We start from the raw sequence: 23,719 nt of genomic DNA on the forward strand, positions 1-23,719 counted from the left end.
TACTCCAAATCCCTAAAGGGGCTCATCAGCTCCCAGTAAAGAACACAGAAATCAAGTTAGGAGGTCGTCATCCCTGTAGAACCTTCTGTTTCATCCTCAAGGCAACCAAGACTCGGCTTCTTTGATTCCAGCCAAGTGATAGCCCCTGACCGTCCTAGAGAACCCCTCACATAGGGCCTCTCAAGAGGCCTTGTCAGACATCACCCTCCTGAAATAGCGCAGTCCTGCCACAGTCCCACATCCAGGGGCCCATGTGTAGGGAGAAGAGGGGCCAGTTATGATCTCCATGTCTTCTCCTGCTGTTGTATTTAGAAGACACGAAATACAGAGAGCATCAGAAGAACTCTTCTGGGAAGGTGGACTGGGAGCTGGGTGCTACCTGCTTTAATTTTTCCCTCAGTCTAATGATAGGCTAGGAGGCCACCCTGGCCTTCCAGACAAAGAGTGGTGAATGGCTGACTACAATACAAAAAATAAAGATTTTTCCAGGGCATTAGCTCATTTTTCTCTACCTCTTGAACCAATTAACAAGAGTCTGGGCCATAAGTTCACAGGAGATTTTTAGTTTGGGACCACACACTCAACAATGCCAGACATGGGACAATTAGAAAAGATAGTCATTAGGAGAAAAGGCTAACAAATGCCACATAAAAACTGAAATTAAAATCCCCAAGGCTTCAGTCCAAATTCTGGGCCCTTGAGATCATGCACGGAGAAGTATGCCACGGCACGGTCGACACTCACCTAACTGCAGAGGGAGAACCACAACTGAAGTCCAGAATCAAAGAATGTTAAGGTCATTTGTTTGGCTTTCAGAATCCCCGGGAGAGCAGGCTGGTGCTAGCTACAGTCTTATTTGCAAAGCAGTGATAAATAAGCCCACAGGAATCGATAAATCCAGGAACCGTGAGTTATTCAAATGCTAGCCATGAGTCTTTGAAACCTGTGAGAAGATCTCCCCTGGCAGACAGATTCCTTAAGATAGCCAGAAAGATTGTTTAATGGGGACAAGGAATGAGCAGAGGCGATGGCAGGACCTTCAGGAACAGTTGGCATTCCCATCTCCATCGCTGGTCTTGTTTACTGTGTACCTCTAGTGGCAACAACGATGCCCAGCACATGAAGCACTTAGTAAATATTTGTTAAATGAATGATGCATGCATGAACCCCAATCTCTAGGAACTATTTGTTACTATTCCCCAAGCCAGTTCTATGTGGGAACTCCCCCAAACTCCAAGGAACACCACCGTGCCCCACCCACACACACTCTGCAAACTGCAAAAATGGCCTATGTCTACGTGTCCTGGCATCGTCTTGAATACATGCTATCAAATGCACTTGAAAAGACCTAGAATACCCCTGCCCCTAGTCTGCTGAGGAGAGAAGTGAGTCCCCTGTCTCATTTCCAGATTTATTCTGAGCCCCACACTGGACAGTGCACACCACCTACCCCCATCAACCAAACGCACACAAGTAGCAAGTGGCCAAGGGGCCAAGCAGCCTTTGATCTGGGAGACTTTGTCACCCCCCCTACAAGTGTTAGCAGACAGGCTGGATTCCCCAGCTCTGGCATTAATTGTAGCCCATGTGCTATGATTACAAAATGGAATTAAATGACATGCCAAATTAAAGAGTTATTTTTTCTAATAAATATTTTGCATAGGATGTGTTTATAATGGCATTAATTATTTACACTGCCATATAGAGAAAGCATAAATATAAAGAGGGAGATCAGACGGTTCCTGTAGGAGAAATAAAATGAAAATTTCCATCAGGATGATGAATACCTGCAGTCTAACTTTGGGGCTGGGGCTGCGGGGAGGTGGAAAGAGAGGGACATCTTGAGAACAAATCTGACAAACGTTACCAAGGCTTTTGAGGGAGGAATATGTTAAAAATGAAAGTGAGTACAGAAAGTTTAAATATTTAATACCTGCATTAATTCTAATTCACACTTTCTTTATTTTTCAGATTAAAAATTTACAAGAATTCCCATCTCTTTCATCCTTCTCCTACGAGACACCTTACGGTCACTGTTCCAGGGACCACCTCTGGCAGCCCCAGGGGAGGAAGGAGGCATGAGAAAAGTAGCGCCCACCTCCCTCTGCCGTGGCACCCGTCCCCCAACCAGATGTCTCCCCCAGCTCCACCCCAGGAAGCCACTCTTGTTGGGTTTCTGGCGCCAGAATGGCTGATGGGACCGAAGCCACTTCCTGGCCTCCTCAGCTCTTCTCCCTCTCGGCCACGGAATTCTCAGAGATGATGCAGCCAAGATGTGGGTTTAAAGCGCTTGCCCAAGTCCAGACCTTCTGGGCAAAGAAGTATCACCACTGATTTCTCCTTGAAACAAGGGATTTTTGTCACACCCACTTCCCCTGCCCTCCGGCAGCTTTTATTCTAAAGCCTACCAGACCAGCTCTATATGCCTTAAATGATGCAATTTTAAATTCTGCAAACCAGAGTTAATTTGAATGCAAGGAAGAAAGAACTTCTTGCAGATCACAGTCAAGAGAGAACACTAGGGCATTACTTCCAAGCTTCAGCACTGGCCCCAAACCCAGCATTGAACTGCTGAGCAAACTCACCTAATAATAATAACAAAATAGACATCTGCATTCCTTCAAAAAGCACTTCCCCACATCACACCCCACCCTACAGTTCCACACAGTGACAAGGGTGCTGTTACCAGCCTTCACTGGAGACACAGGAACCCCAGCTTCTGAAAAGTCATGTGACAAGTCCAAGGACTCCCTACTTTAAATTAAAATTAAAATTCTTCCCACTTTGGGGATCCCCGGGTGGCTCAGCGGTTTAGTGCCAGCCTTTGGCCCAGGGCGTGATCCCGGGGTTCCGGAATCGAGTCCCATATCGGGCTCCTTGCATGAAGCCTGCTTCTCCCTCTGCCTGCATCTCTGCCTCTCTCTCTCTCTCTCTCTCTCTCTCTCTCCCTCTGTCTCTCATGAATGAATAAATAAAATATTTAAAAAATAAAAATAATAAAATTCTTCCCAATGTTACCATGTAGCTTCTCCAGCACAGGGTTCCCACATACTGGTGACATGGAAGGAAAAGAAAAACTGGGCCAAGAGATGCTTTTTAACCCCGTTCCCTGATTTCTGAGAGGCTGATCTGCAGGGCAGGCCTACATTTGCGGGCTGAGAGCCATGTAGGGAAGAGTGGCTACGCTCTGCTCACCTGACGGGTCTGCTGTGTCCTGTTTCTGTTTTCCTTCTGAGACCCTCAGTGACCTTGAGGCCAGAGACCCTCAGAGGAGAGTTGTTGACAAAATTGTCTCAAAGTCTGAGCATTCTTCTGACCCTCTGGGCTTTAGACTGTCAGACACGGTGTGGTGTTTTCCTCCTTCTCTCTCTCATAGCATGCTGCACCCCCCCCCCCCACATCACTTACCACAAATTCCTGTGCAAAATACCTTCATAAATGGGGCTGATTAGCTCCTTGTTCTAATCAGGCCTCTGCTTAGACAATTCCCTGCCCCCAGCCCCACTCCTCTTCATGTGTCTACTGATCCACAAAGTGCCTGTAAATCAGCAGAGAAAACACACAAGCGTGCACACACACACACACATGCTCCCTCCATCAGAAAGCTGAGCAGGAAATCACGCCTGTGGTGGGGATCTGGCGCTGAGAGATGTTTGGGGTTGTTTGTTGTTTTTACTCCCAGATACCTGCTGGAGTAGGGCCAGCCCTTTAAATGAGATGAGCAGAGCTAGAAATCATCCCAGCTTAATGTCTGGAGAGCAGAATCCCTCTGAGCAGTTCCTTCTTCCTTTCTCTCACATAATTCACAGTCTCTTCCTGAAAGGGCAAAGGAAACAGAGCCCACCCACCCCCCCCCCAGCCAGGTAGACGGCACAACTGGATGAGCTCCAAAGGATCAGCTTCAGAGATAGCTACTCTCCTGCTGAGCCTCAGGGACAAGCACATCCTCCTGTTGGCTCCATAGAGCACCATTCAGGCTCAGAGTTAGAGCCCTGTGGGTACAGGAGCACGCACATAAGCATGTGGAGGTAAGTTTGGTAGACCAGTTGTTTGAGCTTCACCAACAAGCCTACCCACCCTTCTGGATTTCACTGGTTGTGAAATTTTCAGATGATAGAAGAGGGGATGGAGATAGCAGGGAAGAAGGTAATTTAGCCAGATGAGTATGTTGATCAGGGTCCACGCTGTGGCTGACGACAATAACAGACACGGTGATGGCAATCACAGTGCTGACACCTTGCAGGAGCAAACCCCTTTCTCCCAAGCACTCTCACCACCCTCTCTCTCACCTAATAAAAATCAAAAGAGAGATCCGATGTTTGCAGAAGGCACACTCCTAAGATCCTAGCACAGTGCGCAGCGCATTATAGGCATTCTTGTTTTTCTCATTTCTCCCTGTTCTACTCTCATTTTCTTGTGCTAAATAAAATGATTTAAAGCTTGGGTCAAGATTAGGAAGAAAGCGCTGAGGCCTCTACTGCCCCCCAGATCCTGTGTGTAGATTGGTTTTGCTGCTTTGAGGAGACAGAGGGATTGAAAGGCTCCTATGGCAGGGTAGAGGGTCTGGGCAGCCAGGAAAGATTGCAAGGAAGGAGAAAAAGCTCTCCCTTTCTTACGGGGAGGATGTCTTGGCAAACGGAAATGAGATCACCTTAATTCATAAACCTACTTTTATTTTTAAAAAGCTGTTTTCAAAGGAAATGATACCCCTCCCACCTCTACACCCCCTACCCCACCCCCCACCCCCCAAAAAGCAGACCTGCCCTGCAGTCTCTCTCTGGCAAGTATCCTCTTTGATTGGGCAAGAGGGAAAGTTCAAGAGCAAAGGGAATCACAGTTGTTAAAAGCCCTGAAAAGACAGTGAGACAGAAGCCCACCTCAGAACATTTTTCCGAAATGAGGTAACGGGGAAAGAACAGGGGAGAATTGGGGACCAGGGGACTGACCAGCCCTGTGACCTTGGACAAGTCACTTACTTTGAGCATCAGTTTTCTCCTTTTCAAACTAAGAGAAATCTAACCTAGTGGGGGTTTATTTTTATTTTCATTTAAGTTCAATTTGCCAACATACAGTATAACACTCAGTGCTCCCATCAAGTGCCCTCCTTAATGCCTGTCACCCAGTCACCCCATCCCCCCATCCTCCTCCCCTCTTGCAATGCTTTGTTTGTTTCCCAGAGTTAGGAGTCTCTCCTGGTTTGTCTTCCTCTCTACCTAGATGGGGCTTAACTCTCCTGAGCTATGCCTACTGAGCCTCTCACGCATGCCCTCACCAGCCATTACCACATTTATAGTGTGACTCAATTCTTACACAAACCCTGTGAGACAGGAACTCTTCCCGCCTTCTGAGAGATGGGATACTGGGGCGAAGGGCTGCAGTGGCCTGCCTGTGGGCAGAAACCCAGTCAGTTATGGAGCTGGGCTGGAGCCCAGGTGTTCTGCTCTGTAGCCCACACACGCTCCCCACATCACAGCTGTCTCCTGATGGGCAGATGAGGTCATGTACACGCAAGTCCTTTGGAAAGTCTAAAGGCTGGAGAATGTGAGGTGCTATTTCTGACAGTTTGGAGAGTGGGGAGGAGAGGGGCACTTCTCATTTTTGAAGCTTTCCTAGGGTCTTCTTCCTAGATCCTTGGCAGTGAGAATTTTCTCCTCCCTTTGTTCTAGAAGCTCTGCCCCACTTTTTAAAGCAGTAAAAACCACAGATGTCCCACAGACACCCGGAGGGCAGGTGGGGTGGAGGGTGAAGCCCTGAGGGTTTCAGTCCCTTGAGAAACCTGAGACAACCCTGTCCTGCTTCTCCAGCTCTGTCCTGACTCTTTGAAGGTCTAGGGCAAGGCCTCTCCCTGCCCCAGACGCCAGTGTCTCCATCTGGAATGGAGATAATCTGAGCAAAGCCAAGCGGCCAGCCAGAGTGTGGTGGTAGAGGAGGGCAGGAGGACAGAAGCCATGTTGGGGTGCCTCCCCCTGGGAGCGGGGAAACAAGGGGAGGCTTGTTTGGGGGCCATCTGTGGTGCTGGAAACTGCTGTGAGCATCTTAGATGCTAAAGAGGAACTTGGGCAGAGAAAAGGCTTGAAACTTCTCATAGAGGCTGGTGTTTGCCGGGGTGGGTTTGTTTGCAGGATTTGAAACAAAGGGTGCTATGGTCATATATGTTGAGGAGGCTCTAGGTTCAACTGGGTTTTCTTTAGTGCTGGATTTCTTAAAATGTTTAAAATTGTAATGAGTCCTAGGACTCTTTAAAAGGGGGTGTTCATGCAGCTATACCCAAACTTGCTTGGCTTTGGAAGTCATTCTCTCCCCCACAGAGCTTTCTGTGCTGTAGAGTCCACTTGGGGGAAGTGCTAATCTAAGGCAACTCTCCCATTTCACAGATGGGGCCAGAGGAGGATGGGAATCTCTGCGGCTTCTAAAATTGGCCACCTTCCTGAATGCCCCTCATCCCTAGGGGGCTAAGAATCGCTCCACACCTGTTTCCAGGGATTAAGGAAAATGTGTTCGACTGCAGCTGTGGTGCATGGAAGAAAGGACATCTGTCTTCTCTTTTTAAGGGGTGGGGGTGGCAAATGCGGTGAGGGGAGGGGAATGAAGAACTAGGCCCCTTAGAAATGGGGAACCATTTAACAGAGTAGAGGAGCAAGACAGCTAGACAGGTCACCCTGAGAACACTCTATGCCTTCCTGAGTCTTAGCAGGGACCACCCAGGAGGCCATGTCCCAGTCCCAACACCCACGTCTGCAGCTATTGGGCCCACTCAGAGACACTATGCTTGACCTCAGTTTCCCTTTTTGCTAATGGCTCCTTCCTGGAAATGAACTCCTGTCCAGCAACAAAGTCCCAGGGCCCCCAAGTCCATGGTAGCCTGAGCTACAAAGACCTGGGGAAAGCACCCATTACAGTTTTTGCAGCTAAACAGGGAGCTCAGCCAGGGAGAGAGAGAGAGGGCTGGGGGAGTGATGCCCACACCCTGCCCCTGGCCCCAGATCCCCCTTCCCCACCGCCAATCCAGAAAATGGATCAAGATCTCCTGGTAGCTCCTAGTCTGCTTCTTCTCCAATGAGTCTCCCTTTTTGCAAATGTCAGGCGTGGCACCAACCTCTCAGGTTCAGGGAGTTGAGTCCTAAGGGGCTTGAGAAGACTGACCTTTCCCACCCTCTAAAAATGGGGAGAGGACTGATTATAACCCCAGCTTTGTTGAGGTCACTGGGGGTGGGGCGAATGGGATTCCTATGGGCCAGAGGAGCTGGATGGAGGGTGCAGGGATGGAGGCCCCCTCCCCCTACCATTATACATCATTCTGGGACTTTCTCCTCCCAGCTCTGAGCCCAGCCAAGGCAGCTGTTGTCCAGATCCAAACAAAGACCTGAGACTTCTTCCAACCAGGCCGAGCTGGGCGGTCCGTGGATGGGCAGGGGTTGTGGGGGAGCAGAGAGATGGGGCAAGGGGGAGCCAGGACGGGAAGAGAGTCTGCATGTCTTGTCCTCTGGTCCGTGCCCTTTGTGCTCAGGCTTGAGATAGCCACTTCTGTGGGGCCCAGGCTGGCCCTTGGGCAGCCTCTCCCCCTCCTGCTTCGCTCCTCAGCCACATGCCCTTGGGCTGAGCTAAGTCCAGAACCCGGCTGAGTAGGGGAATTGTTCTGAGAAAGTGGCCCGTTGGCTGGTTGCTATGGAAACCGACATACCACAGTGCTGACCCTGGAGAGGTTTAGCACGCTCCCCCAGCAGGGATGCCAGCAGCTGGACTGCAGCTGTTACAGCGTAAGTGGGGGCTGGAGCCTCCGCCAGCAGTCCCTGCTGTTTGCCTAAACTCGTCCGGCAGCAGCTCCCCTCCACTCGCCCCCACCCCCAATCCCAGCACAGCCCTCCCCCTGCTGCAGCCAGGAAGGGAGCGGCTGAGCCTGCCCAGGCGCCAGGGGGTGGGGGTGGGGGAGGGGAGCAGAGCTGGACTCCAGAGAGGGGGGGTCTTTTATGGAGCAGGACCCCTCCTCCCCATCGCATTTCGAGGGAAACCGAGGCCCAGAAGTGGTGGAGGAGAAGGTGGTGGCCACACAACCAGGGCAGGGCAGGGTTTTGCTTTTGGCCCTCCCTGCACCGAGTGAGCGCTCACGTGGAGTCCTGGGCTCCGTGCAGAGACGCAGCTAACCCAGCATCACTCCCGGGCACAACCATAAAGGGTAAGGGGACATCACTGAACAGCAGGTGCACCCGAAAAGCTGACCACAGAAGGTGGGGTACGTGAAGAAGAAAGGGAGAATGAGTTGGGAGCAGTGGGGAACAGCAGGAAAGGGCGCTGGAGAGATCGGAGGGGCTGGAAAGTTAGAGAAGAGGTCAGGAGGTACCCAGAATGGGCCCAGGAGACGCGTGGTGGACGGCTCCTTCCCCCAAACAAAGACAGGCCTGCCGAGGACTCCCCACAAAAAGAAGGGAGTGGAGAAGGGGGGGAGCATTAAAATCGGTTTCAAGGAGGCATCTCCTGCCATCCCATCATGCCTTGAGTTCCCCAAGTGGCCTAAAGCAAACACACCAACCTGCCTCCCTTCCTCCGTGTGAAGCTGCAAGACTCAGGCCAGGCTAATCTGCACCCGGGACTCTAAACAAACACCGTCCAGCCAGAGAGGAGAGATGGCCCTCCCTGGGGCGGCCCCATCAGCCGGCCGGCCCGCACAGCAGCCGGAACACCAGCTGCCTTCCATTCCCCCCATACAGCTGGCCTCATACCGGGTTTGCTCTGACCCTCATCCCCACCTCTCCAAGGACATGGGCCTGCCCCCCCTTTGCTGCCCTTCCTCATCTAGAACTGGGGCCCAAGTCAATGCCTTGTGAGCAGGTGGTCCCCCTCTTCCTCCAGAACTGCATCTCACTGCTCCAATGAATGAACACCCTTCTTTATACTCTTCCCTTCCAGCCACCCTCAAGTACTTGGTCACAGGTGACTGGAGGGCTGCTCTGGATCCTCTCACCCTCTTGAGCTATTGGGAAGTTACTCTCTTTACAAAGGCTTTGTTCCGCCAACATGAGACTCCTGGTACAACTCAAGAATGAGCCGACATCCTTACACTCTGTAACTGTAACCGAAGACCGGGCTCTGCAATGGTCCAGCAGCTTCTTTCGCACTTATCACCTTTTTAAAAGGCAATGTGGTATCTCAGGTGAGCGATTCCTATTGGGTTTGCAGATCCAACAAGAAAGCATCGAAGCTGATGTCCCACTCCTCTGGCCCACCTCTCTGCCTCTGGAGCAAGATCCATTGCTCACTTATGGACTCTTAGCCTTGACTTGGGGGGTAAGATGCACTGGCTAGGAGGTGCCTGGAGCCTGCCCTGGCCAGTGAGGTCATCAAAAAGCATTTGCTGAGCAGTTGACCATATGCCTAGCACTGTGGGTATGGTGCTAAGGAGGAGGCATGTGGAAAAAGTCTTGGACAAGGGCCCCAGGAAAAGTTTGTAGTCTTAATGGAGGACAAAAGTGATGTGAAACAGATAAATCAGAGCTCAGCAAGAGAGCACCCTGTGTGCAGACACAATGGTAGCTGAGGCACTACACTCTCCAGAGAAAAAGATGTCCACAGGAAACTTTTTCTTTCTTTCTTTCTTTCTTTCTTTCTTTCTTTCTTTCTTTCTTTCTTTCTTTCCTTCCTTCCTTCCTTCCTTCCTTCCTTCCTTCCTTCCTTCCTTCCTTCTTTCTTTCTTTCTTTCTTTCTTTCTTCTTTCTTTCAGAGAGGGAGAGGGAGGGTGGGGTGGGGAAAGGCAGAGGGAGAGAGAGAATCTCAAGCAGGCTCCATGGACTTGGGGCTTGATCACATGACTCTGAGATCATGACCTGAGCTGAAATCAAGAGTTAGACACTTAACTGATAGAGCTACGCAGGCGCCCAGGTCCTATCCATTTCTTGAGGCCAAGTGCAGACACCTACTTGGCAGCGATGGGGGTGGGAGCAAACTATGGTGGCAAGGATAAAATCAGACCTATGAAACCATGGCAGTGGTGAAACTCTAGCCAGAGCCTCCTTCTATCTCTCCTTCTTGGGAAAGACAGATACACAAACACCTGACATCCCCTCTTGACGGCAAGCGTCTCTTTACTCTTCCAAGATGAGAAATGCGCCATAACCCAGGATGCAGGGTCTGAATCACTCTGGGACTTTGTCACATTCCCCCTGAATAATGACGGGCATTTACAGTTTCCACAACAGCTATTTCATTTAAATCCACACTTCCTCCTGTGACATGGGTGGGGATTATTATTCCCATTGTACAGATGAGGAAAAAGAGGCCCAGAAAAGTGAGCTGTTGACCTGAGCTCATGTGTTTGAAAGTAACAAAGCCCAAGTCAACCAAGGCCTTCTGCTGTGGGCCAGCACGCTCTCCAGCATGCTATAAGGCCTTTCCACTAGTGTCCTGTTCTGTTTCTTATAGAAACCAGCACCTGGTAGTTGATTAGTAAACATCTCCTGTACAGCAGGAAAGCATAAAGTTGCCCAAGTTGTCCTGAAGACCACAGCAAGACATGTTCAGCTGCCTGTATGTGTGGTGGTGGGGTGTTAGAGGATGCAGCAAGAGTCCAGATGAGTGCCCGCTTCCATGGAGAAGGTCACCCTGAAGCGCTGAGCTGCCATTTCAAAGAGATGGTGGCAAAGGATACTGAACTAGTTTTAAAATAAATTAACTCTTAAAATATCCTTAAAATCCTCAACCTATGTGAGCAGCAAACATCTTTCTGATGAAAAATTAAATAAATAAAGGATGCCTGGGTGGCTCAGGAGTTGGGCGTCTGCCTTTGGCTCAGGGCATGGATCCTGGAGTCCCAGCATGGAGCCTGCTTCTCCCTCTGCCTCTGTCTCTGTCTCTGTCTCTGATGAATAAATAAATGAAATCTTTAAATAAATAAATAAATAAATAAATAAATAAATAAATAAATAAATAAATAAAAGAGGTTGGGGATGAGGAGTGGGGAACTGTCAGCAGAGAACAGGTTGTATGGTAAAGAGCGGAAGGAGGTCAGAGGGTAGACAACACAGGAGACCAGTCAGGCCTCCAGCCAGGTTCCCCACAGCAGGGTCCATGGCCAAGTGCTGCTCTACCCTTAAAGCAATGGAAGGTGGGCCCTCCATTAGCTTCACTAATGACGTACCAGGGTCCTGAGATGGGGAGATGCCAAGGAGACCCTTCATCTGGAACAAAAGGCAAAGGGTCAAGCAGGGGAATCCGCAGGGCCAGGCTCAGTGTGTGGAAACAAGGACAAAAGGCCTCGTCTGTGCAGATGCCTGTGAGCACTGACGCACTGGGGCATGAGGGCCCGGGCATGACAGAGCGTCTTAGGGTGCCCAATGGCAAGAGATCAAACTCCTGGTGTACAGACAGTGATTCAAAAAAGGTTACTTTACTGGTCACTTATTACAGGAATTTTTTAAATGTTGGAGCTGGTAGAGATTTTAGGGACTACTTTGCACATGTCCTGGCTTAGTGCCTAGAACGCAGGCACCCCCCCCGCCACCATGTTTATTCAATGAATGCATACACGATTGGATGGAGAGAGAAGCAGAACTCTGAAACCGCTGATATTCGTAATGATGTTCTGACGTCTGAGATATTGATGTGCCTTCCGAATCCTCCAGGAGAAAGCTGTGCTTTCTGCACTCGTTAACTGCCTTTTAGGGTCAGGTGCTCTGATGATGGTAACTCCTTGTGAATCAGAATCCAAGCCGGTTCTGTTTGATCAACCTGCATGGAGTTCCTAGAATGTGCCAGACACTGTGCAGAAGTACTTCACTGCCCCTTCTGTTCCAGACCATGAGGGAATAGGATTCAGGGCTCTGACAGTCTCACGCTGCAGAGGAGGCAGGGGCGATTGCAGCAGGAGCTCCTCTGCCTCCCCACCTGGGGGTGAGGGATGCATTCTCTGCATCCCCTGGGGTTCCAAGCAACTTCTGCTTTGCGTTAAAAAAGATGGAGATGACCCCTCTGGCCCCCTCCTGCCTCAGCCAGAGCCCTCCACCCCCTGGCAGCCTGGGGAGGTGGAAGGGGGGGGGGGCAAGGCTGCCACGGGGCTCGTCTCCTTGCCATTTCTTTGGCGGCTCCCTCACTGGCCCTGTTTTTCAGACCTCTAGTAATAAAAACAAGCCAATAAAATGAACATGAAAATATATTCATTAGGATTTATAATGCTCATTAAAACTGCCTGTGTACGAAAGCATGACTTAGCTTCATATAAGTGGGAAAAAAATGCAAATTATACTGCATGCAAAGGAGATATTTCCCTAATCGTCCAATCAAATGCCAGCCCAATTATCTGTGGCCAACCCAATGGGTTAAAATTATACTCTCTCTCCTTGGACACAGTGAGGCGCCTGAAAGTGTTTCATTTTAATAAAAATGAAATCTGGACCCTGCAGAAAACCAGCTTCACTAATGACGTGTTTACACAGAGAAAGACAATTTCTAGTTAATGGTGATTACTACCGAGAACAAATTAAACTTCCTGGAGTATATGGGTTAGAGATAATGGGAACGGGGAAAAAAGTTATGGTTTTAGTGTGTGCGTGGCGGCATGGGGGAACAGGGTGACAGAGGAGGAAAGAAGCCCGGCACCTCCAGGAGGAAGTCGAGCCTGCAGGGATGCTGGGGTGGGTGAGGACGGGATTGCTGGAGAGACTGGCTGTGTGGGTTGTGCCAGGCCCAGCCACCCAGCTCGGGCAGTGGGAGGGGGCAGCTGGCTCTGAGCTCTCAAAACCCTATGGCTGGCCCCCTTCATCTAGAGCAGGGCCTGCCTGCAAGCTCAGGCCTCCCAAGCACTCTTTCCTTCTTGGGACAGCAGGTGACCGATTCTTACCACTCCTCAGTCTTTGGGAACATGTGGAAAGTGCCTCCCATCCCATTCCACTGGCTTAGCGGTGACAAAGCCCAGAGGCAGACCTAGGCAAAGCCAAAGTGAGCAAGCAAGCTTCAGATGGGTGACAGAGGGAGCAAAATGGACAAGGAGGTAGAATGACAGGATAGTCATTATGTTGGTAACATAGCTTTGCCAACCCTTCACTAAGTCCTTACCCTCTGGAGGGTGCCATTCTAAAACATTACTCATTTTTACCGTCACCTTTGGGGCAGTATCATCATCGTCTTCCTCCTCCTTCTTAAAGCAAGAAAACGGAGGCCAAGAGATGATGTCACACGCCTCGTGAATGAAAAAGTTGAGTTTCTAACCCTGATCCAATCCTCAGACCGATGCTCCTAGCCATTGGGCTATCCTGTCTGGCTACTATGAATATGGAGCCCTTTACTATTGGTATCCTCTGGGCTATGAAAAAGAAGCCTCCAGCTTACCGCACAGACTCCAGGCACTCAACTTCCTATTCGCTCCTTTGCCCACTGGAGGACATGGAGATGCTCCTGCAGCAGCAAAATCTCAGGAATTGCCAGATCGCTTCTGCTCCCCGTCTCCCCTCTCCCCTACCTCCTACAGGTGAGCCAGGGCAGGGAGGTGGGAAGGGAGCCAGGATTCCTCCAGTGCTGAGTTTTAATGTATGTTCTTTTGTAAACAAGAACAATCATTTGTGAACAGGCCCAGATGCAAACAGTCCCCAAATCAGGAATTCCAGCTCAGAGGCGCAGAATAATACAGCTTTGGGGAAGATTTAATAATAGTAAAATTAAAATTGTAACTGAAGCATAATGAAGAATGTGGTACAAACAGGCACTGCAAAGGAAAAAAAAAAAACCCTACACAGATTAGCCCCTATGGAATAGTGATTGGTTGAGAGCAACAGTAAACAATGCACAGAAATGCAACTTAATTATCTCGCAATTCTTAACATTCTACCAAAGCCACATGGAAAGCTTTGATGTTGGCAGCAGCCGAGGCAGCAGCGGCAGCGGCAGCTCCTCTGTCTCCCCTGCTCCTGAAGGAAGATCATTACTAAGAAATTTGCAACCACTCCAGCAGCTGAGCCGGAGAAGAGCAGCGGGGTTTATCTGCTGAGAAACCAGGAAGTGGCCAACCACCTGGGAAGAAAGCATCTCTCGAGGGCCACCAAGTCAGGGGATTGGTGGACAAAAAGAGAGCTCTGAGGATTGGGGCATGAGGATCAGGATGCTGGTAGGGGAGGCTCAGCTGACAACCCATCTTCAGAGCTAAGTGGGTAGGCCTCCTCGGGGAGCCTGGGGTCCATCAGCCCCAGGACTGGCTTAGTGAGCACGCACCGGGGTACTTGTTGGATGGAATCTGGGCTGCCCCTCCTCTCCTCTTCCCCCCCAAACACACAGTGAGTACCATCTGGTTGAGAATATCTTCATTGTTCCTGGATTTGTCCCTGAGTTGACCAGCCAGGGTTCAGGGCCACGGGGTAAGAGACCCAGAAGAAGGACTCTTCATTCTGAGTCAGATGCCTCTTTTAAGGATGCTTCTGAAGGACATCTGAAGAGATGGATTCAGTGGACTCTCACATCCAGAAGCAGAGACCAAGACGCCAAGGCCTGGCTTCCTCTCTCTTGAACTTGCCCAAGAACATGGTACCACAGCCACTAATCCATTTCCTTCCTCTTTGGAGTCCCCCTTTACTCTTTGTGAATGGTGATTCCTAGAAACAAGGGATTCCTCATCTGATCGGTCAGTTGGTTGGCTGAGGGCAGTCCTGCCAAGAGACCAGGGGGTGGGCAAGATGACCTCCTGTGGTCCCAGGCATACACAGGAGTGTAAGAAACCAAAACTGTGGTCCATGAAGTCCCTACATCAAGGTTTGCTTGGATTTTTGCCTTGTCTAAGCTCCTAGGAAGCCTCCTGACTTTGTTTAGTTGGGTCCTGAAGTGCAGCAAGACAGAACCCAGTTGATCCCTAATCATGAGATGGCTTGGGAAATTCCAGCCCTTTGGTGATGGGGGTTCTAGGGTGCCAGTTTTGGGGCTACCCACTCACGGGCTCTCCCGATGACTGGTCACATAAGTCCAGAGGAAGTCTTTGATCCCTAGACAAAATAGTCAAGACAAATAGGTTGCCCAGACTCCTGAGTGGCCTGGGGAGAAGGAAGAGGTAGTTTTTTCCTGTGCAGGTGATGGGGATGCTGCTCTAGTTCCCCAGCAGTTGCCACTGTCCTGGAAGGAAATATTTTCTGTGGCTCCTCAGGGTTTCACTCCTATCATTTTGGAAATCAGTTCCTGGGTAAACTAAGTTCCCCCACTTCACAGATTGTAGATTCTGAGTTGCAATGGAGGGAGGCTACTGAGAGCTCCAAGGTGATCCTAGAGAACACTGAGGGGTCTAGGATGGATGCATTATCCACTGCTAGGGGCCAGGGGGCTGGGGGCTGAGGGCTGGGGGAGGGCAGGGAGAGGCAATCTCAGTATTGATACCGAGCTGTAGAGACTCTGGTACATTGGAGCACTGCAGAGACTCACCAAGACCCTGCCTCCTCTGGCAGGGCAGTTTCCAGAAGTGAAAAAAACGTGCCCCCCACCTTCATCACGCCCTAACTCACCATTATGGTTAATCTGTAGTCTACCCCTCTGAACACGATTTCCATAACCCTTATCTCATTCTGAAAATATCTGGCTTACGTAGGGTTCATTGTCTACCCTCCTTTTCCACTAAAATATAAATTCCTTAAGAGTAGGGGGTGTGTCAGTGTTGTTCAGCACTGTGGCCAAAGTGCCAGGCGAGTGGCAAGTTCTCCATAAGCATTGGCTGAATGGAAGAATAAAATGCCTGAAGCCAATAGCCTAGGCCCACTGTTATCCTCAGCCTCCCTTTCTCAGTCTCACCTTGGGGGTGGCCCAGTCTCCCCTAAAACACCTGGCCTCAAGATACGAGTGAGGCTGGAGCTTGGCCAACGAGGGGCTGTGGGACAAGGGAAATGCTCCTAGAGTCTGGAAACATAATGGAAACAGACGTAGAGTGCTCACAGGCTAGGTACCAGGCGTGGCTCTGAGTCCTCAACACGGATTAGCTCATTTTCATGGTCACAATGTGGGTTTTGATCCTGCCAAGTCCACTAACTGGCTGTATGACCTTGGGATGGTCACTTCCTCTCCCGGTCTTATTGTCTCAGTCACTGAGAAAATGGAGAAGAGTGGGCGCTACTCTAGAACATCTGCTAGACAGTAACCCCAGAAAGGACAGGGGCTATGTATGCACTGTTGCAGCCTCAGGATCTAGCACGATGCCTGGCACATGGAAGGTCCTCGATGAGTGTTTATGAAACGAACAAAGTAATGTTCTGTCTACCTGTGTTCTCGGATCCTAAGCTGCCCGTTGTTCTGCAGCACACAGGTCACTTTCTCATGTCCCTTGGGTCCAGGAGGCCCTGTCTATTGCTTCCAAAAGCCCCAGGGGGCCTTAGACTCGGAGTTCACCTAGAAGTGTGTCCTCAACAGAAGGGAGACAGGGACTCCCAACGCAGCTCTGGGGCTGGAGGAAGAGAGAGCTGGCCAGAGTGGGCAGGGGATTCTGCGTCACCCAACACAGGGATCGTGATCCCACACTGCCACAGGCTACAGCCCCTCAGAGGAGCCTGCAAGTAGGCAGGGCAGAGCTGATGCTTCTCTTTATCTTACAGATGCAGAGACTGAAGCTCAGGAAGGGTAAGCCACCTGCCCAACGTCACGCAGCTGTGTGACCCCGAGGCCTCCTCCCGTTGCTTCCCTTGCTGCCCTCCCTGCTCTCAGACTGGAACCCTGATGCTTTTGGCAGAGGAGAGAGCTGCTGGAGAGGTGGCCCCTCACGGAATCTCCAGCACCCCATCACGGCCTTGGAGGCACGGCAATCCGAGCGAGATCTGGGAGACGGAAAACTATTGGTGACTTTATGCACTTGCAGATTTAAACACACGTTTTATTCTTCGTAAAAAGCTGCCTGGCAGTTGCCCGGGTGCTACATTTTTGCAGATGTCAGATGCGTCCACCTCTTCACTCCAGTTGCCTAATAGCCCAAGTGGTTGCTGCCTCCGTTTGTTTGTCTCCTTGGGGTGTGCTCTCTTCAGCCCCGGCAGCCCCAGGAAGCCTGGTGTTACATAAGCACCTCATCAGAATAAACATCCAGCTAGACGCCTCTTCCTTCAGTCCTCCCGCCCTGGAGGAGCGCCTACCTCTAGCCCCGCGTTCTCCCAGAGTGCAGAGAGAGATTCCTGTTCCTGACAGCTGCCCCTTATTACCAGTGGTCGCCCTGAGGAGCCAAGGCCAATTTGCAGCATCTCTGGGCATCTCGTGCCTTCTGTAAAGGACAGGGGGTAGGGGATCGCCATTACTCTGACCCCGGACTCTCTCCTAAGCATCCTGGCGTCCCTCCTAGCAGGTATTTATTCAGAGAAAACCTACTGTGGGCCAGGCCCTGTGCTGGGTACCAAGAATATAAATAGGAGTGGGCCTAGATCCCTTCCTAGGGAAAAACCAAAGCAGAGCGGAGGTGACAGACGCGCTAAGAAATAACTACAGATCAGCAGCTATAATTGAGAAATATATGTATTCTGGGATCCAGGGAGGGAGGAAGGAAATTGTGGCTCCGCCCAGGAGTCAGTGGCATTTGCGAGGGGCTTTGAAGGACACGCAAGTGTGAATGAAGGAGCGAATGAATGAGTTAGGATACATAAACTGCACAAAGTAATACATGACAGGAGGTGTGAAAAGCAGTAGGGAAAAGAGCATGTGGAGGATTGAACTAAAGCCACTTCTCCTGGTACTCAGCTACCCCAAACTGGCTCTGGTCTGGCCAGACTCCCTCCTTCTTTGAGAGCAAAACTGCTGACTTCACCTCTTCGTGGCCTCTGTTCCCACCTCTTTAGACTAGAGCCAACGATATAATATCTACACATAGGGTTGTTGCAAGGACTAAACGAGATACTATGTACTATGTACACGTGTGTGGCGGGCCTCGATAAATGGAGGAATCATTATTACTGCTTTTGTTACTATTACCACTACTGTTCCTGGCAAGCTTCCAGGAACCTTAAAAAAAAAATGCCTGGGAGGCATAAAAACACTTCTGGATATACTTGATTCTCCACATGGTAAAAGATTAAATTCTTCACTTCCAACCCAAACATATCAGGAAGGGCCTTTCTACTCTTTCTTGATGATGAAATGAAAAACATTTTGGAAGAGGCAGCCTTTTATCACAGGAGCTTGCTTGGGCAATCCTCAAAGGCCTCACATAGGTTCTGTTCCCCGGGACAGAAGTCAGAGCCAATAGGTGACCCACTTAGCTCAAAGCTTCGCTCATACAGGTGCATTAAAGAGCTCTACAGATGCCGCTATTAGGACCCCTTAAAGGAGTGAGCTGAGCCCGCATGCAACCCCAGGCCCTGCTGGTGAAGGCACGGAGTGTGTGTGTGTGTGGGGGGGTGTCCACTGCTGTCACTGGAGATGGTTGGTGGTGAAGAAGTTGCCCGGCATCTGCTGGGATTTGGGCCTGGCAGTCCCACATCCCGGGGAGCCACATGGACCTCTCATGGAGTACACTGTCTTGTCCTGGCTTTCAGGACCCCACCACACACACTTACCCAAATGCCCAAGCCTGAGGAGGGGATCTCGTCCTGGATACCTCACCACCCCCCAGCCTCCATTTCAAGTCTACCTGTAACACCTCACAAATGTATACAGTGTTCTCTTTCTCCACCGCTACTTCCTTCAGGCAGGACACCAGCGTGACTTGCAATACCTTTCTAAAAGGTCTCTGATTGTTTTTTTTTTTTTCCCCCCTGCCTTCCTCTAATCCATTCCACACACTGAAACAGGAGTGATCTTTCCAGGACACAGATCTGGCCAAATCAGTCCCTTGCTTTGAACTCTTCTGTGTACCAACCCTGCTAGCCTGGCGCTCGAGACCCTCCGTGGCCTCCAGCCCCACCTCTCACCACAGCCTCTATCCCACACAGTGCTCCTGTCAGATGCGAAATCCTGCATTTCTGCCCCCCAGCCAAGCCCTCCCTAACTACTGAAGTTCCCTCGGCTTTGAGTACTTCCAGCCACTCCCTTGTTTCTTGGCTAACTCCTCGTCCTTCAGGTATCAACCCAGACACCCCCGCTCTCGAGGAACCTTCCTTGATCCCGCCAGATTTTATGAGGTGCCCTCTGTGGGGCTCTCAGAGTGGTCTGCCCTTACCATACTGTCCTCGAAGCGCCTGCCCACCTGTCATCTGTCCCTATTCTCTCACTGAGCACTGAGCTCCAAAAGGATTCCCATCCTGATTCATGCTCGAACATAGCGGGCAATAAACTTTTGTTGAATGAACAACAAATGAACAAACAAATGCATCAAAGACAAACTAAATGAATGAATGAATGAGTGACTTAGGCCACATAAGCTGAAAAAAAAATCACATAACAGGAGGTCATCCCCACCGTGGAAGCTGAGCACATGACTCGGGAGGCAGAGACACGGGGTGGAGGCAGGAAGAGGTCCGGGGCTGATCCAGCAGGTGAGCAGCAAGAGAAGAAGGGAGGGGCCCTGGCAGAAAGGCAGGAAGGACACATGAATGAACTGCCCCTTTCCGCCCGGCCCCGAGCCCTGCACCCTGTCTGCATAAATCTCGGCTACCTGAAAACAGAGAGTTTTGCCAATAAGGAGACTTAACGCCATTTCATAAACTTTCTTTAAATTAAAATCAGGCAACGCACACACATACACATATACCCCACAGACATCTTCGTCGCTGAAAAGTTGCTCCCTATAAAATAAAAGAAGCTGTTTAAATGTCTTCCTTCCAAGCTAGCCCCACAGAGCTGGAGCTGAGAATACATTAGCCTTTAATGAAGTGAGACTCTCATCTTCCAGGAGACACCTCATTTAGCGCAATTGTTTCAGAGCCATTACAGAAAGACAATTACAAGGAAGCGGGGAGAGTAATTGGAAATGCTGGCAGGAGTTGGGCGAAATGATAATAAATAAAAATATTCAACCTAATAAGCTTCCAGGAGGGGGTGGGATGAACAAAATCAACATAATTAGAACTGAACCTTAGCAAGGAAACACAGACAGCAGGGTGGCAAGTGCTCAACTTGTACAGGAAGAAAGAAGTCGCAGGCAGCCGAAGATGATTCCGGGCCGCGGGCTGCTGGCCCCCTCCAGAAGCTGCTGGAGGGCAGAGGGGTGCCCGGAGCCCAGAGCTGGCGGTCGGGGGGTGCTCAGGGTGTGCTGTTCCTGGCCACGGAAACCTGGAAGGCTGGGCCTGGCGCAGCCGGGGGCCTCTGTGCGAGGAGCTGGGCCGGGGGAGGTCGAGGGGGGAGCACGGCCGCAGCCCTGGCTCAGTCGCTGTGGGTCTCTAGTTTGCACCATGGGCTAGAGGCCTCCGCTCTCTGGGCCTCGCTTCTCTCATCTTAACTCCAGGGAGACAAACTACAAGATCTGTAAGTGGTCTCCCTGTCTTCCGTGAAGGCTGTCTCCCTCTATAGGTGTGTCTTCCTCTCCTTATCTGATAGGTCCCCTCTTGGGTTCTGAAATTTCAACTCGGGAGCCTAGAATTTAAACTTAAGAGAGTCAGCCTGAGCATCGTTTATATCCAAGTCATTCCTGACCCCACTCTACTTCCCCCCCACCCCAGGGGACACTGGCCACATCCTACTTGCCAGGCCCTGGCCTGTCTGCTGGATCCCGCGCAGCTCCTAGAACACAACTGTGTTTGTTGATAGCTCCGTCTCTCCCTAAAAGGCCATGAGTACTGTTTAGAGCATTTGCCGGGGAAACGGTATGAGGCCTGGGACTGGTTTCAAAATAACCCCAGTGAACAGGGGAGTGCTGATTTACATTATGATTTCTTGTTTGGTTGTTTTTGAAAAAAGGAATGTACTAACTTGAGGTCAGGGACCTCAGATTTGTCACCCGCTACTTAGCTCCGGACCCGGTACACAGCGGGCACATACTTATTTTTTTGTAGCATAAGGGGTCTCCAGTAAACATGTCAAATAAACTGACTGAGGATCAAACTGAAGTCAAATTTTAAAACTTTGGAAGATTCTCAGATAGTCTCAAGCAATTCCAATAAATATAATTCAAACCACACTTAATTTACTGAGAGCCGGTAATATGCCGGCAGTGTGCCAGGCCTTGAAAATTCACGGGGGAAGAGGATTCCCCAAGTGACTTTCCCTAAGGAATTTGCCATCTAGTGAGACTCAGGTTGTAAGGCTTGAGGCATGATGTGAGGCCACACTGGGGGTGGGCCATTTGTCCTGAGACACAGGCATATATGCTTTAGTCTCAAGTCCTGAACAGTGGGACAGTGCCCTTAAGTCCGTGGTCTTCAAATGAGTTTACACGTCTATCAGTAAAAAATTTTCATATACCTTCAATATGTATATATATCAATGTGTGTGTGTGTGTGTGTGTGTGTGAATTAGACCTACTACTCTACCAATATATGTCTTATGGAACATATTCAGAAATGGAAATCTAAACAGGATGAGATTTAAATAAATAAATAAATAAATTTGAAATATTTTCTTTTCTTATTCCAATGACCTACCTTGCTCACTTGGTTTTGGAGATTTCATGTGTAGAGTACCAGGGTCCCAGGACTAGACAGGCCTGCCACATAGAAGGGGTGCATGCAGGGCTCAGTCAGTTAAACATCATCTGACTCTTGATTTTGGTTCAGGTGATGATCTCAGGGTCACGATGTCAGGGTTATGAGACTGAGCCTCATGTCAGGGTCCATGCTGGGCATGGAGTCTGCTTAAGATTCTCAATCTCTTTCTCTCTCCCTTCCTCCCCACCCTCCCACTCCCCCAGTTCACATACACGTACCCTTTCTCTAAAAAAAGAAAAAGAAGTAATTCCAGGCTGCTCAGTATACCAAGTGGAATTTAACACTTGCTTTTCTCTGGTCCTAACACCCAGTTTCCAGTACCTGGTGACAAATGTGCCTCCAGGTCCATTAGAACCCTGGAACAGAAAAGCCAAGCAAAGGATGGGAGAAGAACCCAGACACCTCCCTCTGAAAGAAACCAGGAGTAGTCTTATTCATTCATTCATTTGGCAAACACTTATTATAAATTCAGAATGTGCCAGGCACCATGCCAGGTGGAGTGAGGGCTACAGGCCAGAACCCTGTGCTGACTCAGTTTCATGGAAAAGGCAGGATGCAGATATACTTGGGATGTGGGTGGACACTGATCAGTGTCAGGAGATTCAGGCCAGGTGCTCTGGGAGGGAGAAACTGCCTTCCCCTGAGTGATCTAAGACTTGTTCAAGAGGTGGCATGGGACTAGGGAATATGGGCAGGCTTTGGCCACGCAGAGAGAGAAGAGACAGGTTGTTTTCCTCTTCAGGAAAAGGAAATGTCTGTGACAAAGACACAGGGGCAGTAAATTAAGGGGGTCATTCTGCTTTGCCTATCCTCTGTTCCATCTGGAGATCCCATATCCTGAGGCCAGGTGGGAGAGAGAATGCTTACCAGAATTGCAAATACAAGAGACAGGGGTCTGCTCTCAGACTGAACACCCTGGAAACTAGAGAGTGAGGCCTGCTGCCATGCCAGCCTCCCATCAAACATGCCAGGTTTGTCCAACAAAACAAGTATTTATTGAGTGCCAAAGGCTAATGGGAGAGAAAGCCAGTCTAGCAATGGGCATTCTCTTTCTTTAGGGATGGACAGAGCTTGAGCTGGCCTCCAGGCGAGGTAAAACAGAGGACTCCTAAGGCCCTGGCTAGTTCTGGGATGCTACCTTCTGGACTCTCAAGCCCTCGAGCGTGAGGCCTCTCTAGGAAAGATGTAACTAAGATACAGTGTGATAGACAGTCACAGAAAGGTGGTTGATGTGCACTGGGAGCTCAAAGATGATAAAGCCCAGCCGGGATGTGGTCACACACTCATCACCAAGCAAGTGAGTTCTAGCCAGGTAAACCAGGGGGATGGACAGCGTTCTAGGCAAGGAGAACCATATGCATAGAAGCAGAGAAGCACAAGATTACAGAAACCCAGGATCTTTCTGGTGGAGGCAGACGGTGATAGGATCCAGCCACTCCCAAGAAAGCAGGAAGCGTTGGGGCCCTGGGGGGGAGACAAGAAGCCCTGGGAGTCACTCTTAGGCTGACCCTGCTATGCCTGGAGCGGGGTACCACACACAGTTGGTGCTTAATAAATGTATGTAGATGGTAAATTGTCATCTCTAGGAAGTAAAGGCTGGGATAAGCAATTCATTCTTATAAAGCCCCAGGCAGGGCCACATGCTGAGATGCATTTATTAAAGTCTTTTGATGAGAGAGGGAGGGAAGAGAAGAGGGAGGAGGAAGAGCTGGGACCTGAGCTGCCTGTCATCATCTTGACAGAGCACCCCCCCTCCCCCCCCCCCCCCCCCCGCCCCGGGCCCCCTCCTCTGCTGTCCCCACCGCTTTACATCCAGGAGCAGGCACAGGGTCTCAGAGGGGAAAGCAGACAGGAGACATGGCAAAAGAAGGAAAACTAGCAATGACGTCCTAAGCCCAAAGCCAGGTCAAGCATGCCTAGAATTTCTTTAATTTTTCCCAAGAACCCTATAAGATGGGATTTCTATTAGTCTGTAACAGATAGGCACACTAAGGCTAAGTAAAACATGGTTGGCCGAGGAAGTGGGAGCTCAAATCTGTTGGACACTATTCCTCTAGATGCTTCCCAGTCCACAGAGTGGATAGGGCAAAGGGAAGACAGACATGGACACCAGCTGGTGGTTTGTGGCCCTAGGTCCTGGGTCCTCTCCTGTCTCCTCAGGTTCTGCTGGCCCCCGATGTCCCTAGGTGAAACCCTAGAAGTTGGTGAGAAACTGCCCC

General features: G+C 50.2%; 1 protein-coding gene and 1 long non-coding RNA gene across 20 annotated transcripts in view; one reads left to right on the plus strand and one right to left on the minus strand.

The window, feature by feature from the left end:
• PKNOX2 (PBX/knotted 1 homeobox 2) overlaps positions 1-23,719 on the minus strand; it is a 309,171-nt gene that overhangs the window by 154,063 nt on the left and 131,389 nt on the right. For 3 of the 19 annotated variants that reach the window (XM_035715754.2, XM_025465051.3, XM_035715753.2), the window contains one exon: positions 19,318-19,423. The exons of the other annotated variants lie outside the window; for them this stretch is intronic. The gene's annotated coding sequence lies outside the window, so the exon portion shown is untranslated. The remainder of the gene's footprint in view (positions 1-19,317; positions 19,424-23,719) is intronic. 19 annotated transcript variants of the gene reach the window in all.
• Positions 7,663-17,137, plus strand: LOC112671118 (uncharacterized). Its single transcript, XR_003143414.3, has 3 exons — positions 7,663-7,757; positions 8,905-9,148; positions 16,539-17,137. It is a non-coding gene; the product is annotated as an uncharacterized LOC112671118 (long non-coding RNA).

The sequence above is a fragment of the Canis lupus genome, chromosome 5 (genome assembly GCF_003254725.2).
Source record: "Canis lupus dingo isolate Sandy chromosome 5, ASM325472v2, whole genome shotgun sequence".
In the NCBI taxonomy this organism is placed as follows: Eukaryota; Metazoa; Chordata; class Mammalia; order Carnivora; family Canidae; genus Canis; species Canis lupus.